This window comes from Microplitis mediator, chromosome 7, assembly GCF_029852145.1.
Source record: "Microplitis mediator isolate UGA2020A chromosome 7, iyMicMedi2.1, whole genome shotgun sequence".
Lineage (NCBI taxonomy): Eukaryota > Metazoa > Arthropoda > Insecta > Hymenoptera > Braconidae > Microplitis > Microplitis mediator.
The window spans coordinates 3,434,386-3,453,506 of record NC_079975.1 but is presented as its reverse complement, the minus strand read 5'-3'; the positions used below and the strand labels follow the sequence as shown (position 1 = coordinate 3,453,506).

At 29.1% G+C, this 19,121-nt stretch overlaps 1 protein-coding gene across 17 annotated transcripts in view; it reads left to right on the top strand.

The window, feature by feature from the left end:
- Positions 1-19,121, top strand: part of LOC130670729 (forkhead box protein P1) — a 174,337-nt gene that overhangs the window by 14,436 nt on the left and 140,780 nt on the right. The window contains exon 1 of one of the 17 annotated variants that reach the window (XM_057474190.1): positions 11,206-11,462. The exons of 15 other annotated variants lie outside the window; for them this stretch is intronic. The gene's annotated coding sequence lies outside the window, so the exon portion shown is untranslated. Of the gene's footprint in view, positions 1-11,205; positions 11,463-19,121 lie in introns of those variants that run through there. One more of the 17 variants, XM_057474189.1, reaches the window with a different exon arrangement.

Genomic DNA, 19,121 nt, shown 5'->3' with positions numbered 1-19,121 from the left:
TTGTAAAAACAACTCTCTTTATTTTTATCTTATATATATATATATGAGTATATATATTTTTTTAAATTTATTTACTGGAATGAATAAGTTAAGTTCTGATAACGTAAAAACTGCAACGCGGAAATGAATGAGACATCGGCGGTATTTTATTTTGAATATTTTTTGTTGCTCTGCGAGCTTATTGAGTTCCATGAATGTAAGGGGTTGCAGAAGGAAATGATCAGACAGGGCATTGTTAAGAACGCAACGAGTCGACGGATTAGTTGGCTTTTCGGTCCGAGCCTCGAACAATGCAACCTCAGCAGCGACACGCCTGCCGCTCATTTTTTTGTCTCTTCGATCGTCCCTTCTGCTCCTTCGTCGTGGTCACCCTTACAATTCTCCTGATGAAAAGACGCCGGGTGTGAGGAAGCATCTGGATGTAATTTCCAAGTCATTCAAGTTGATTAATTTAGAAAAAAAACAGTATATTGTTTATAGAATTTTAAATATTTTTAATGTGCACAGAAAATTAAAAATTTGAAATCCGAAGGAAATCACTTTTTTGGAAAAAAAATTTTCTTAGTATTCAGAGTTGAAAAAGTGCATTTATTCCTTAGCGACCTCAATTTTTCCGGTCTTACGCGAATTACAGTCTTAGTTTATCAAATTTAATTGCCCGGGTCAAAATATCTTCACGGAAAGAAATTTTCTTTAAAAATTACCGTTAAATTCACTGTAATCGTGGGATGAATGGCACGACCTAAACATTTTTCGGTAAGTGAGATAATTTTTAACTTTTTTTCAACAAATTTTACCGTAGTCTACTGTAAATTTTATTCGGTTTTCGGTAAAGTTTATGAAGTCTACCACAAAATAAATAAATTTTTTCGTAATTTTTATTTCAAAAATGGTAGTAAATAAAAGCTCTGCATTATGTCTCACAATTACAGTGAATTTAACGGTAATTGTTAAAGAAAATTTCTTTCCGTGTAGCCTCATCGAACCCAAGTAAGCCTCAATCAGCCTCACTGAGTTAAAAAGGCATTTTGAGCCTCAAATGATGTTCAAAAAGCCTCAATGAGCCTCAGATGGTGATCAAAGAGCCTCAAATAATACTAATCGAATTTAAATTAAATAATCGAGACCAGGTTCATTATAGACTGATCGAGGCTTATTGAGCCTTTTTGAACATCATTTGAGGCTCAAAATGCTTTTTTTACTCAGTGAGGCTGGATTGAGGCTTACTTGGGTTCGATGAGGCTAGATTGAGGCTAGATATTTTGACCCGGGTGACAGCGGACATTTACAAGCGATTTAAATAATAAAAAATATTTATAATAATTATTGGGATATAAAATGTCAATTTGTAAGTGATAAAAGCGGTTATTTTATAATTCAACAGTAAGGTTTCATCTAGAGAATATGATTAGTATATCATTATAGAATAAGGCAACGTTAAAATTGAGTTTATTGAGCAGTTTTCACGACACTTTAACGTTTTACCCTCTGGGAAAAAATACATTAAGTGGCAGGGGGTGTATAAGGCTAAAATGCTTGGATGAAAAGCTCGTAAAAGAGAACAACCAACTCTATACTCACTTTCTTGAGGTACTACACTAACTTAAGTATCGAGTATAAAAAAAAAATAGCCTTATTTTTTTTTTAATTATTTTTATTTCTTTTTAACTTTCCGACTTTTTTAAATTAACCGGCGGTTTCACCCGCTAATTGCAAACTTTATAATAATATTCATTTGCATTTTTTATTTCAACAAGTTTTTTTAGTAACAAAAAAAAAAAATCAATGTCAGATGTTAAATATTTTGTAGTAATAAATTTATTGTTATTTTCTGTTTCAGGTAAGAGTACCACTGGGATTATTACTTATTTAGGTAAATATTAACCGAGAATTTGTTTTTATGAATCGTGGGGGTAAAAATATTAAGAGACAAGAAAATAAATCGAGTGGAAATACAAATAAAATCAATAAAGTTGATATAAATAATTTGAGTGCTGGAAAAAAACTTTAAACTCGCGACTGATTTTTATTAATTATTTTCTAGTCGTTCAAGCGAACGTTGAATGAATGAAAGATGAATTTATGTATAGTTGTGTACTTGCAAAAATATTGAACTAGTCATACCTTAATTTTAATCGATTAAAAAAGTGCATTATTTATTTTTTTGTGGTGAATTTTTTTTCAATACGGGATTAAAAATTCAAAGTAGAAATTATCGATGGAAAATAATAATGAATAGAAAATTTAAAAAATATTTAAAGTTTTAATTAAGCAAAATTTTTAAATTAAACCCACTTTCAATACTTGAGAAATAAAATATTTTACATGGATTACGCAACTGCGATATTTACCTCAATACAAAAATTTAAAAGATTATTCAGACGATACTTAAAGCAAAAATAATGTCCCCGTTTTAATGCAATCAAAAATAAGTAAACACATAAATTAATTTATTAGTGTTTAAATAAAACGTAAAACTTATCTGATCATTTTTTAAATAAATTTTATTTTTAGTCTCCTACGAAATTAAAAATTTTTTTACCTTTCGATTATTAATCAGCCTCAAAATTTAAACACTGCGTATAAAAAATAACTAGTATTTACAATTTTATTTTTAACTATCACCTTTAATTATTTACCAATATACAAGTAACCCACACAAAATAAAGGTTAAACTAATGAACGTCTTTCTATCTGTCAAAATAAACTTCTGACATATTTACTCCAGTAAATATTGGGGAAAATATTGTTATGTAATGGTTACAATTTATTAATCTCAATGTATAAAAATGACTCTGTTTCTAGAACTTTGTAGTCATAAAAAATTAATTTCGCTTATCTGGTATTTTTAATTACTTATTTAGTAATGCCCCAAAATACCCAAGCAATTGATGAAATTATTTTTTGCCTTAAAATTATTGCGATAAAAAAAAATTTATGCAATTAGAGTTTTATAATAATTACAACTCCAATGTTCAAAATTAAATTACCAACTCATCACATTATTCTTTTTGTAGTTCGTAATTTAAATAAAATTGCCATCTTAATTTTCAAATTAAAAAAAAAAAATTCACAAGATATCACATCGACAGAATGATTGACGGTAAAACTATACTTCCGTGAAATAGCAATATATATAAACTGAACTTTTCCCATTACCCTACTGTATACTTATAATCTATAAATAAAAAATTAAATATATATGTATAGAACAAGTATTCGAATAGTATATATTTAAATTGAATATTACGTATCGATTCAAAATTCTAACTATCGAATTATTCGAAAAATTAAAATTTGAATCAGTGCAGCCAGATCGTGCGATATTTTTACCCCCTCCTGCCATTACACTCTATGCTATTTCACCACGGGAAGGGGTAAAAATATCGCATGATCTGGCTGCACTTATTTGAATATTATGTTTTTAATTTATGGTGTGTTCGGCTGCTTGCTCTGGGCTGCTCGGAATAAGCGCGAAAAATTTTGAAAGTGGACCAAATTTTCCGAACACTATATATGTATAAAATAATTTGAACAGTTGCCGCTCCAACAACAAGTCGATTAAAATATTTATCAAATCACTCTATTTAGTTAAACATAAGATATAACTTAGTAAATTTATTTTCAAAAAATAAGTTATGGATACCAACATCATAATTACTGTGACAAATAAATGATACTGAAGTTAGCAGACGTCTAATAATTTTTGGATTTTTTTTAGACGATAAAACATAAAAAAAAAATATTTGAAAAAATTGCACCTGTAGTTTTTTGAATTTTCTACATGTGCATATTTTTATTTTATTTTTTCGCAATTGATTTGTTGAAATACGAAAATTCAAAAATTTTTAAATGTCTGCTAATTTCAGGATCATGACAAATAATGCTATTTTCGACCATTACATAATAGATAAGAAAAAATAACAGCATTCATCAATAAATTTTTAGAGTAAAATAATTTCCAATTTTTGAATTGACCATCGGATTTTTCCGGTAATAATCGGCACTGCTCCGAGCAAGCAACGAAGATGCCATCACATGTAATAAATTGTCAAAAATTTATGTACCTGAAGATCGCAACGTTTTTCGCGCAACGAAAATAAAAAATCTACTGGATTACTAGATTTCTGAAATGTTTCGAATAGTTGCTGGTATGTCAGCCGAAAATTTTAGGCCACCCCCACCTTCAGGAACTTCCCCTTAAGCAGTCAAACAACAAATTTTTTTCATTTTCGTTGCGCGAAAAACGTTGCGGTTTTCAGATACATACAAATTTTTTACAAATTATTCAAAAGCTGGAAAATTTGAACTCTTTGAATTGTTCGGTTGTGCACATAAATAATATATATATATATATATATATATATATATATATATATATATATATATATATATAATTGAAAATATCAGCATGTATCAATATATATAATATTGTAAAATAAACTAAATATAGGAGAAAGTTTTAAATCGGGAACGTATTTTCAAATAATAATTATAATAATACGGAGTAAGTTAAATCGTTCGACCTTTATTACTGCTTCAAAGCAGTTAAGTTAATCCAAATGTCTTGTGAATGAGGATGGAAGATTTTGAAGAAGAGAGAGAGGAAGAGAAAGTATATGGAGAGGGGTGTTATAGAGTTAAGGGAGAGTAAAAATAACGTGGCTGGGTAGGTAACTTTAAGTTGGAGATCGCTTTTTGGTGTGTGTATTTCCTAGCGAGACAAAAACATTAACATAAATCAGGAAACGAGGGAAAATAGTATTGGAATGAGAATAGGAAATAAGTGAGAGCGAGGGAATGAGTGAGGGAGAATGGGAGATGTTTATTTGATTGGTCTTTCGAGCGGGTTAAATTGCATCGGGAGCAATATAAGTTCTTTCGTTAATTAGTATTGTATAAAGTTTAGTGAGTTTGTTATAAACTTGAATTGCTGTGAAATATTCAATAATTTTTGTATGATACATTTCCGGAGTTTATGGTTTCACGAGAAAAGGAAGGGAAGAGTACGAGCGAGTAAACGATTGCGTGTATGATACTAAGGGATAAGGTGCCACTTATCGTCGTCCGTTCCATCCCTCTGCCATACACTTTATCCTGCGTTCGTGTTGCACGAGTACTGACAACCCTTTATAACTTGTACGTCGCTATTTTTATTGCGAATTCGATGAATTGTCATCAAGGTTTGCTTGTTTTCTTTTATTATACCCCGTCAATAATATTCGACTATACAACATTCATACGTTATTTGTCTTATAAAAAAAATTATAGGACTTATTTTTTATCAGTTAATAAAATTTTCATGAATTATTTCTTTATCTTGATGGCTAATCTAGTCACTGATAATTCAATTTATGAAAATTTGAATATTGTGTCAGAGCTAAAGTGGGTTGAGCATAGGAAAATTTTGTGAATACAAAGTTGAGAATTTTGTGTTCTTGTGTATAAAAAATATTTTCCCGAGTCAAAACACAAATTATAGTTTAGTCCTCAAAAACCTCAATTCCTTTGATGTTTTATTTGCCGCCCAGAAAGTAGCTCTACTTTAGTACTCAAAATCCTCAATGAGAACTATGAGGTCTATATGCGAATAATTTATCGATTTTAAATTAAAACTAAGGCCTCAAGATCCTCAACGAATGAAAAGTTATAGTTCGGTCTTTGAAAAATTTTAGATAAAAAAGGGAGGGGAGAGAATACGTCGAATGAGACTTTTGAGGTTCAAATGTGGATTAAATTATTCCTGTGTGTTTTGAGTATTTTGAGGCTCTATCCAGATTATGTTATTCCAGTTTTGTCCTCAAAGTGGTAAAATGGGTCGTAACTACTGCTTTGAGGCCTAAACTAGGATAACTTTCTATACTGTTGTCGATCTTAAAATTCTAAATTGATCCTCAAAAAACCTCATTGAGAACTTTGAGATTCAAATCCGAATTTGTTTTTTGACTCGGGTTGTGTCAATTATTTGACACCATCAAGTCTAAATTTAAATGAAGTTGAATGTGTTATCTGGTCTTACCAAGTTTTAAACCTGTATTATTGTTTAACACGAGTATAATGTGTTAAATTAACACAAAAAATTGAGTACCCATACGAAAAAAATATATATCCGGGCAAATCTGCATATATGAGACATATATTTATATATACGTCGCATATATGCGACATATTCCAGATTTGCCCGGATATATCCGGATATATATTTTTTTCGTATGGGTAGACCGTTTGGGATATATGGATTGTGTTTAATTTAACACAGATTTATCGACTGTGTAATTTATTATCTATTAATTAATTAATACAAAAATTACATAGAAATACTTTTTACTCTAGAATAAAATACCGAGCTTTTAGTATACATTTCTATATTGACGTAAGCATGATTTTTGCTAAAAAGATATGGATGGTTACAATTCACTATAATGAGCTCTACTGACGGATTATTTTGAGCGGATGTTTCTATTTAAATAAGAAAATTTTTTAAAAAAATAATTTGCATATTTAATAATTTTATGAGTTGATTATTTTATTTTTCTGAATTATTTATTAAAAATGAAGACATGATTGATGTATACTGAATTTGTCTGTTTAAATATCCGACATAAGAAGCAAAAATTTAATTGATTGTGGAAAAACCAACAATAAAAAAAAAAATGTTGGCTATCAATAAAGTCATGAATGGAGAAGAAAAATCATTGAACTGTGAAAAATAAAATAAATCAATTCACTAATTTAATTCATCCACCTTAAATTTATTCCTCCTTTATATAAGTACATTAGTATAATTGGACGTATTCATTTTATATAACTTACAAACGGACGATTTAAACTTAATAATAAATTTCTATTATCAATTTTTATTGTGCAAAATACCATTGAAGAATTTTATAAATTCGCCTTTTCTTATTTCTACCCTTTTTGCTAAAAAAATAAATTTTAGTTTTTCAACTAAAAATAATTTTTTTCCAGCTGTTTTTCATTCGATAAGTAGTCTCGGTATTTATTTTAGTTTAACATGAGTTCGATAAGAGTTTGTTAATTTTTTTACAGCCAAGTTTTCACTCAATAATTAATTACGTGTACTTAGTACACCGTGTTTATTGTTTTCCAACTCTCTTGTGTTTTCTCTTATCCTCTTTTTACAAACTCTCTCGCTTTTAAAACCCAACAAAGTTACGTTAAAACACACCAACCCCCAGCCTCTTTCGCTCTATATATATATATATATATATGAGAATAAAAGGGAAAGGAGTAGGTAGTTTTAGTAGTAGGTTTTGGGCCACGAGTTTTCCATGCCGGATTACCTTATCTGCGGACTCTCACTCGCAAAGCACGTCTCTGCCCCCAATCCTTCTTCCTACCCATCAACCCCCTTTTTAAACTTACAATACACCCTTCCTTTACTTTATGCATATAAGTATATATTATTATAGACAAAAATTGTTAAGTAAATTTCATCAACTTATTAATTAATAATAGAGATGGGCAAAACGGGGCATCCAATAATTCTTTTTATGACATGATCCTAAAGTCAATAGACAATTAAAAATTTTCGAATTACAGAAAAAAAAAAATAAAAATATACACATATGGAAAATTAAAAAAACTATAAGTGCAATTTTTCAAAATATTTTTTTTTTCATGATTTATCGTTTAAAAAAAATCCAAAACGTTTTTGACGTCGGTTAACTTCAGTATCGTTTCTTTTTCAAGACTTTGGTTTCTTAATTTTATTTTCGACGCATTGCTCGCAAATCGTAAGTCAAATTTCTAACTGGCATTTGAATTTTTGAACGAAAATTAAAAATTCCTCGTGTTTTTATAATGCACGGGAATGTAGAGTCATCGTATTTAAAATAACAAAGTGACGATCCTGAAGTTAGCAGACAATTAAAAATTTTTTGATTTTTTTTTGAACAATTAAATTTGAAGAAAAAAAAACTATAAATAAAGACATGTAGAAAATTTAAAAGACTACAAGTGCAATTTTTTTAAATATTTTTTTTTTTATAATTTATCGTTTTTTAAAAAATCCAAAAATCATTAGACGTCAACTAATTTCAGTATCATACAAAGTGCACATCTGTAGCTTGACATTCGCGCTTTCACGAACAGTAAAAATGAAATTTCCATGAATTATTAAAATTTACAAATTTTTTTTAACTTTAAATAAATTCATAGTAATATACAATGTCGTAAATAAGTAGTGTAAATAATACTCATAAAATAAATAAAACAATCTTAAACAAAAAAAAAAATAAATACATGCTGAGTGGTGATATGACTCAAGTACTCGTCACTCAAGCGTACACATTAAGACAAGACAACATAAATTATCAACAGTTGTTTGTCATCATCATAATGATCGCGATTGCTTCATCTCTCTCACCTCTAGCTCTCTCGCCCCTCATCCTCATTCCCATTCTCATCCTCTACTCATCTAGCCCCACTCAGGCTCTTTTCTTAATAACCAAACAAGTCTCGGTCTCGGTCGTTCTCCGGAATAGAACTTTTGTTTGTTTTCCCTCCTCAAACATCCTCGGCTGTCACACGCATGTTTTTTCTTCGCGTTTTATTTCCACTGTTTTTTTTTTTACATTTTTTACGCTTAACTCCACGTGAACACGTGTGTGTACCATATATATATATATACGAAAGAATACAATTCAATAGTAATAGCAAGCAAATAGTTGGTATTCACACAAACAAAGTTAGGTGTCGCAACGGTCGATTCCATGAACGACGAGACCGCTCATTGGCATTGGAATAAATAAACAAAGTGACTAAGATCCTCCGAGCCGTGGTGTAGTTATACGGCAGAGCAGGAAAGGGACGTAGATGAGGGACGTGAGGGACTAAGGGGTAAAAGTTTGCATAGAGTAACAGAGATAGAGTTAAATAAACGTTATGCCGAGTTAAATAAAGTTTAAGAGTACTGAGGGAAGACGCGGGAAAAAAATATTTAAAAAAAAAATATAAAAATAAAAATATTAAATAAACAAAATAATAATAATAAAAATAAAAATAAAATGTATATAAAGTCTGTTTGCACAGCCATGCTGCTCCGCTATGTTTTAACTTGTATTCGTTTTTGCTACGTCCTTCTCATTGTCAGTTCGTATATTGACTGTTATATTTATATATATGTAGTATATAGATGGTATTCTTCGAAAACCCACGCTAAAATCGATCGTTGCCGTAGGATCTAAATGACTAACTATTATTTAACATACATGTATAATCTATCTTTTTTATTTGTACGCCCGCGTGATATCTGTCATAAGCTTATTTTTTCCGTAGGCGTTACGAGGAATTCAGTTTTTTATTTTTAATATTTAAGTTACTACGAAATTAATACAATAACTCGATTTTTTTTTAATTAGTAGCTTTTGGGGACAGATACTTTTGTAAGTAACGAAGCTGATGGAAAAATATTTTTTCAAAAATCAATCTATGATTTTTTTTTATAATGGAGCTGAAGAAAAAATTTTCAAATTAGAATTTGAACAAGAGCTTTCATAAGTAAATGAATTTATTAGTGTAAGTAGAATGTAGGGTTGGCATCAAATATCGATGTAAATCATAAATAAATTTTTTAAAAATATTTATATATATACTGTAAGAAATCGGGAGTGAATTCGGAGTGATCACGGAATTTATTTAAATCCGAATTCACTCCGTCACTCGACTCTCTAAAAATGAATCAGTGAAATTCACATGATACTGACGTTTGCCGACGTCGAATAATTTTTAGACTTTTTTTAAAAAGAGTAAATTTAAAAAAAAAAATATTTTAGAAAATTGCGCCTGTAGTTTTTTAAATTTTCTACACGCGCATATTTTTAGTTTTTATTTTTTTATAAATTAAATTGTTGAAAAAAAAATCCAAAAATAGTTCATTTTCTGTTAATTTCAGGATTATGAAATTCACTTCGAGTTAGTGAATACTCACTGATTCGCAGTGAATTTCACTAATTCATTTTTAGAGGAGAAGTTTCGGAGTTTTAGGAAAAATCACTCGGCATACGGAGTAAATGGGAGTTTGCTTTTTTATTAGTGATTTCGGAGTAAACAGAATTTCATTTGAGTCCGCAATCACTTCGATTTAGAGTTTTGATATTAAAATAACTCTTTTTAGAAGTGAATTTAATTTCGAACTGGAGTTTCAATATTCAATTAAACTCCCCTTCGGAGCAAATTTTACCCCAAGGGAATTAAATAAATACACAGTCATCCACTCCGCATTTACTCCGCATTCACTCCGTTAATTTCTTACAGCCTACATAAATTTTTTGTTGGTAAAAAATAAAAATAAAATTGGTGGCAAAGTAATTTGAACAGCACGAATTTGTATCTCCAAATTTAAGTTGAGCGACATTAAAAATGATTATAACGTATGTATACATTTATGGGAAGTTTGTCACGCGAAAGCGTGGAAGAGTTGAAAGAACAAAGAGTGGAAACAGGAGATGGTATAATACGCGGTATGAGTGTGTTGCGGGTGTCCACGAGGTGAAGAGTCCACTGTATAAGAGAAGGGGATGCATGTGTGTTAGTTTGGTCGGTGTATTATATCGGGAATAGATATATATGTATAATATACATAATATACATAATGAGAAAAAGCGTTTAGCGCGCACAGTATGTAGTTTTTTAGAGTATTGGTAAGGGGAGTCGCGGGGCAAGAGGTAACTCACGAAACGCGTAAACAGTCAACAGTAAACAGGCCACTCGTGGAACAAACAACGTGGGGGCCGTTGCTGTTGTCGTTCTTACTCTATACTATATACATATATATACATACACATATATATATACTCATAAATCTATGTATATATTAGATCTCTTTCTCAAATATTTTTTTTCTTCATTACTCTTATTCTCAAACGCAACTTTCATCTCACACATTTTTATTTCTTGTGTGATATTTTTTAAACTTTTTTTCTTTGTCGATCTATTCATTGGTATACACCGTCAAGACTTGCTGGTGCTTAAATATCAAATTTCATATATTTAAATCATATATATATTTATAATTGCGATTAAAAAATTTGTTTGTTAGTTAATTAATTAATTAATTTAATTTTCCTAATTTTCTATGGTTAAACTCAACCCTGAAGTTTCAAATTCCGTGAAAAAAATTTATTAATAAATTAGTTTCAAAGAAAAAAGTGATCGGTATTATGAAATTTTGAATTTTAAAATAAAAAAAAAATGTAAATTGTGTAAATTAATTAATGGTAGTTAGTGGTATTGTTTTTTGTTTGGTTTGTTGTGTGTTGTGTGTGGTTAGTGGAGTGAAGAGAGTGAAAACAGCATAGTAGAGTGGAGGGAGAGAATAAAAACCGAGAGAAAGATAAAGAGAGTGAGATTGAGTGTGAGGGTGAGGGCGGGGGAGGGTAATCTACGTCACCACACCACGCGGTTCAACAGGTGCGGCGTGTCGCGTCATCGAGCAAGACGTATGTAAATATATTTTAATTTTTTTTTATTTATTTATTTTTTTATTATTTTTTTTTTCTACTTTTTTTATTACTGTGTCTATTTGTCATTGACAAGTGGTTAAAAAATATCGAGAACGTCGCGCAACTTGAGTAAACAATATGAATATTCAATGAAAAATATTGAGCGTTTGAAAAAAAAATTTAAGGAAAAAATATATATTTTATTAATTTATTTATTAAATGCTAATTATTTATTGATTATTTGTGTTATTGAGCTAGATAATTTTTTTATTTTTATGAGGTCGGTTCTCATCTTAACACGTGTTCGATCACGTGTTATTAATCAATATTATATACATATATGTACTTATTTACGATTAACTGATCTTACTTGTCGTTTGTTAGAGCCAATGACCGGATTATTTAATGACAAATGATATTATTTAAGCAATATCTCGTTCTTTTTTTATCTTAATTTAATTATATGTTTGTACGATACCTTCCATTTAAAAATAAAACAAAATTTTAAATGGGAGTTGATACCAATTACCGCAGTGTGGTCGTTCATTGTTGAACATATATTTATTTTTAAATTATTCAGCTTAACTTCAAATTACTCCAAAAAACTACTCCATATTTTATCAATATTCAAATAATTGGGCCATAAAATCCTTTATCCTTTGGATTCATTTGAAATTTATCCTCACCAAATTCTGAAACTGACCCGCTCATTCATTTGTGAATGATATTTTTCATTGACACTTGAAACTGAACTAATTTAGTTTAAAATATAGGCAATGTTTTTTTCTTCTAACTTTGAACTATGAAGGACAAAAGGGGAGGGGGTAGTATGCGGCTGCTACTGAGTTCTTTAATCAGATAAATTATAGGTTTCATAAGAATCTATTGTTCATAAGCTTTAATTTGATACCCGACACGTAATTTTGATAAATTTTTTTTTGTATTAAAAATTTATGATACTGAAATTAGCCAACGTCTAATAATTTTTGGACTTTTTTGGAAACGATAAATGTAAAAAAAAATATTTCAAGAAAATTGCACCCATAATTTTTTTTTTTTTTTTTAATCAAACCATCGAAAAAAAATCCTAAAATTGTTAATCGTCTGCTAACTTCAGGATCATCAAAATTTCAAAAAAATTTTTCCAAAAAGTGGGACTCCCAGGATTCGAAAAAAATTCATTTTATTTCCCCGCCAAATTTCAAAATATTCAGATAAATATTTTGCAAGTAAACTTTTGAAAAATGAGTTCGAGATCCGCGAGATCTCAAAAATTTTCAATTTAAAAAACCAAAAGTCCAATTTGTTAAATTAAATGCTCAATAATTTTTGGATCATATAAAACTTTTTTGATTATCGTCGGAATATTTATCATGACATGAAAACAAAAATAAGAATATAAATAATAAATAAACACATTCGACTAACGATATTGTATTGTAAGCGATAATATATACAGCAGTATATATTTACAAGATGAAACATTATGACACGGATTATTGAGTTAGAGTTTTGTTATCAAACCAAACAATTGTTTTCTACCAGGTAATAAACTTATAAATAAATTATTAATCAATACCACTATTTGCTACACATACCAGGTTCATAATACAACAAACAATCTAATAAACAAATAAGAACTCATATTTGTAAATATAATTTAATGATAATCGTTTTTTTTTTATCTATAACTCATTTATAATTTTTTCCCGTTCGTTATTTATTGCTATCAACAATAATTGTTTTATTTATTCATAATTAAATTTTTTTTATCACAATCTGAGAATTTATAATTATAAAAAATATATAAACAAACTATTTATAACAATACATTTAAAAATGTATACAATTGATTATTATTAAATGAAACGATTATATTATTTCATATAGTATACACACTATACGATATATATACATAAATATATATATATATATTGGATGGGGCATCGAGTGCGTGACGTTAAACTTTTATTCCGGTTGACCTTGAATTCTACACCACTAACCACATCGATCTCGCTAATGACCTTGACCAATGTCAATTATTTATTTTATTAATTAGATCTATTTTTTTTAATTACTCCTAATTATCATAATAATTAATATAATTATTGTCATTATTTCATTTTTTGATAAATTTATTGAAATCGAAATTTTGATTAAGCTTCAAATTACGATAACTTATTAAATATCCATTTTATGTAAAAATATAAAGAAACATTTTTTGTAGACAATTTAATTTCCAACAATTAATGTCTCATATATTTTTTATGTAAATCAATTATTTTAGAAGATATTTTAATTTTAAATAAGTCAAAAAAATTATGAGTGTAGCAGACATCAGACAAATTTCAAATTATTAATTAATAGAGTAAATAATTAACAAAATTAATTAAAAAAAAAATGCACATGTAAAAAATTTAGAAATTAATAAGTAAAGTTTTTCAAAATATTATTTTTTAAATTTTTTACTCTATTTATTTATAATTTTAAATTTGTCTGTCTGCTACATTCACACTCATGGAAAAATTTCGAATGACGTTTTTTTTTTTAAATAATAATTTAATTATTATAAAATAATTTTATGTATCAGTGTCTGGATATAAAGTTCCGTTTCTACTTAATCTGATCCACGAGTATGCAGAATAAAAGCTTAGGTACAAATATATTTTAGATTTTTTTTTTTACTTTGGGATTTATGTATATATTTATGGTATGACGTATTAAAATATGAAGTGTATATTTATAGAATATATGAAACAGTTATTTTCTTGTTATCGTTATCTTAATAGCGTGTTAAACTGTTACCACTTATACGTGACAAATGAAAATCATTAGACGTAATTTAAAAAAAAAAAAAAAAAAAAAAATCAGTAAATAGATGATTGTATCTAATTAATTTTTTAATGATAAAAAAAAGTGTATTCTAAATAACCTTGATACCGTAAATCGATTTAAAATTATTCTTGTTTATTATTCCATTTAAATAAATAACGCTGAATATTTTATAAAATTTTTTTGCATGTAAACTACATGAGTTGCCCGCACCGGGATTTGCGCACGTGGAAGTTTTAATGTAAAAAAATAAAAAATAATATTCATGCTCACATTTGTAGTAAAAATAATATAAAATAGCAAAAAAAATATTTTTAAAGCCCACTTGGGTTTGCTGGAATTGGTTAATTTGCATTCTCTTGAAAAAAAAATTTTATTTTTTAAATTAACATTGTAACTATATCAGATTATTCAGTTGATTCGATTCTATTTAAAAATAGTATTACATATTTTTAAAATATAAATTTATTGAATGGAAAAATTTTTCTTGCGTAATTTAATTTTGTTTTGTTTTATTTTAAAATTGTTGAATTAAGTCAGTGTGTTAGAATTTTCAAATTATCTTAAAACGAGAATTTCCTGTTTAGAAAGATGAATAAAGTAAAACTTATGTGGGATGATGATTTCTACTTGTGAACGATGAGAATTACTTCCTCTAATTCATATATATTATATATATATATATATACATATCTCTATGTATATATATATATTTATATATACATATAGAAGCGTCAATATTTATCTCTTGTTAATTGCTCTTTATGTAGTTTCCTAAATGAAAACACAACACTTATAATATATCTCACACAATAGCATTGTTCTATTTGTACACAGGAATGACTCATTGAGAGAAAATAAAAAAAAATTATGCTGTAATAAATAAATATATATATATTACAGTGTAAAGTAATTCATGGGAAATAAATTTTTACTTCACACAGTTAATAAATTATTAATGTTAAACAACAAATGATGAATAAGTTAATAAATAATTATGCAATGCATTTTTTAAATCATTAGGCAATAATTTTTTTTTTCCAATCAAATTCACTAAATTTTATGCTGTAGTCCAGTCGAAACTCCGAAATAGGAAATCAAAATTTTTCGACAGTTGGTGTAAATTTGAGTGGTGTGAAATTTTACAAGTTTATTACGTGTTGTTTTTTATAGATACAAAAAAAGTTTCTTATACTTTTTTGTGTGAATTTTTTTTCTCTACAAGTTTTGTTTGAAAGTTTTTTCCAAATTTTGTTTTGTTTATGAAATATTTGCGAAAAATCTGTTTTTATTTTTTTTCTCATTAACTCGAGGTGATGACTTTTTTATTTTGAGAGTGACATTATAGACCAACCAAATTTGCACCTTTGAAAAAATGTCTCCTCTCAGAGTTTCGACTGGACTATTGATTTGAATTTAAATGGCAATTGATAAAAATTATTTTGGCGCGAATCTGCAATAATTCTAGCATAAGATTTGAACCGAATGGCATACTTGGATTTTTCCACAATTAAAAATTGAATTTTCTCAGACTAACTCATACATATTACTTAAAATATTCATTGATAATATGACATATATATAATATACTAAATGATAGAGATAGAAACGGGAATGGGAATGCATAACGGGTGACCGATTCAACCCGGCACGGCATATCGTAAGACGACGTAAATCATGAAGGGAAAGCCCTCCTAGAATACATATAACATATATCTACACCTATACCTAGCTTCTATATATACAAATATATAAATACATACGTATATATATCTAGCAAAAGGACCATACATTATCCGAACGCCTAATATGCCCGTACGTGCGTGTACCAGCCGTTTTCTTCCCTTAACACTCCCATCACTTGAATTCACCTTTATATTACCACCACCATCACCACCACCACCACCACCACCATTACCATCATCTCCTCCTTCGTAAGATAGTACGATACCTCCTAACAACCCCTACTATTTCTCACAACTCGAGAATCTTATTTCCGGATGCAAATCTACTCTCTGAAAATTATTGTCTCTGATGTCCTTGATAATTATTCATCCCTTTAGTTGTATATAGGGGAAGGGGGGGGGGGGCAAAAAGGGGTAGGGTAGGCAAAACGGGGTACCTCCAAAATTTGATAAAAAAAAATTTTATATTTTAAATGGTTTTTAAACATTCCGAAATCACTTCTGTAAATATAATTAAGCGTTACTTTGAATTTTTTTTGGTAAACTTTTTCAAAAATCAATTGTCAGTTGAAAAATATTAATGACGTATGTTTATGATAAAAACTATTAAAAATTTTTTTTCTTTTGTATCCAATAAACATGTAAAATATAATTTTTCTTCATGTAAATTACTTACAAAAAAATTCAACTTAATCAAATTCGTTTAAAATCCAGAAATTTTTTTTCTTTACCTTTTTTGGGGTGTACCCCACTTTGCCCGCAGAAATGAAAAATTTTTTTTTTCAACGGTAACTGAAAATTTCTTCTATTTACTTTGGATATCATTAAAAAAAAAAGATTTAGCGTATTTGAGTCCTCGAAAACTTGGTATTTCCTTAAGTACCCCCTTTTGCCCCTCCCTCCCCTATATATATTTTTTTTTAATTCAACTATTGAGTGAATAAAATAATTCGTGATATATATTTTACTCGAGTATAATTAAATGATAATTTTTTTAAGAGGAGTTAGGACATAGATAGAGTGGGAGGTAGGAAAGGGAGAAAAGGGTAAAATGAGTATTTCAAGTAGTACACGAGTTAGTGTAAAGAGAAAAGGGCGTGTAACTCTTCAGTTATCTCGGCGTGCTTCCGTTGTTGGGTAGGGTGCAGTGAGAAAGGAGTTTGAGTATAAGGTAAAAGGTGTAGTTGGTTAAATGTTCAGGGGGTTGATCACGTCGGTGTGTTGGCGATGCTTCGGGCTATGAAGAAGCTACAAAACTTGTTCTGTGTTGTGTATTATATGTTGAGGCAGAAAGAGAGAGAGAGAGGGAGAAAAAGTCCAGGGTAAAATGGGATCGAAAGTGGGTTTAAAGAGTAAGAAGGAGAAAGACAGAGCTTGAGAGTTTGTGAGAGTCAGGAGTCAAAAGAGGTTCCGCAACATTTTCATGATTTTACTCGGCTAATTGTTATGCATGGCGTGCATCTCGGGGCCTTTTAGCCTTTAAACTCCTCGACACCCTTTCCACTTTAATAACCTAAATCGTTTGCCCCTTTCTGCTCTTTTATTAACAAATATAACCTGATTTTTTGGTTTTTTAGTTGAGTTTATTTTGTTAGTTGATGTAAGGTAGTTTTTAATTAACCCTTTCTTGGTCTTATTTATTAGCGAATTGATTACGGTAGACTGTGAGAGCGACGAATGCCGGAGAAAACGATAATTGTTTTGGTTTGACGAATTAAAGTTTTATGGAATAAGGTGAGACGTTATTTAAGAGTGGAGATTGGCTACAGAGGATTTAGCATTCGCAGAAGGGTTAAGAGCGTGTCCGGTCGGGAAATAACTTTCTTACCTACTTACTGTTTCATCTCCTCTCAGATAAATCCTCTATCTTACTAATGGTTCTATTCATCCTGTCATTTATTTTTTAATGCTATTCTAATTTTTTTTTCTTTTCAATTAACAATCATTCAAAATATACAATATTGAAACTTAAAGAAACCTTCGTTGTCTGTAATTTTGCATTTACATACTTATTTTTTAGCTCAAAAGCTTGAAGTTGATACGAAAAGAAGTGGAATCAAATATATTATTAAGGTAAGAGACCTTGTACCCGATCAGGGAACTATAGAACTCGATCACGCCGTATTTGTATATCTATATTTAGTAAAATTTAGTAAATATAGATCACAAATACATGAGTGATCGGGTACTAGTTCCCTGATTGGGTGCTGGGTTTCTTACCTTAAATACACTGAGAGAATAATTTATTTGAGCCAAATGAATAGATTTATTGGACTGAACAAAATCATATATCTCATTCAAATATATATTTGTTTATAGTTAACAAATCTTGGTTTAAAAAAACTCCACTACGGCTGGTGGCGCTACAGTGCTACCATCCAAATACAGATTTGTTAACTATAAACAAATAATTATTTCATTCAAATGAACCATATCTTTGTCTAAAATAGATTCTGATTGATCCATTCAAAAATGGGATTTATTTGCCTGAAACAAATTTCATTTGGCTCAAATAAATTGTTTTCTCAGTGCACATAAACAAAATAAGTAAAAAAGAGGTTGTATCCTTTTGCGAACAAAGCTGCAAAATCCTGGGGTAGCTCATTTTTGAATATTTAAGAGTTTTTACGTCAACTTCGTTCAATAAAACATTGTTGTCTATGTATACATATATAAAAAGATTATTTAATCTAAAATAGATTAACAAATTCATACGCATGAGTATCTGATATGGTCACTACTGGGTAGCGCGTGCAAAGCGCGTCTATTTTACGTTGCATCGCGTGTCTTGATAACGTTCACTCTCTGAAGCAACTCAACAGTATTTTACTCGATTCTCGGTTTATTCTCTTTTCTCTATCCCCATCTACATTTAAACTATCTCACTCTACATATATACATGTACATATATTTATCTATCACCCTCTCACTTTTACTTACACTAATAATGTACATAGCAAATGATATCTTTCAGCTTTAATTTTGCCACGAATTTGCGTGGTTAACTTCCACCTATGGCTTACGATTATTGTTATTATTATTATTATTGTTATTATCGGTATAAGCATGTGGCTTAATATGAATCCCGATGAAATACAAACTACTGGCTTACAATTAGAATTGCTTGGCAACGATTAGT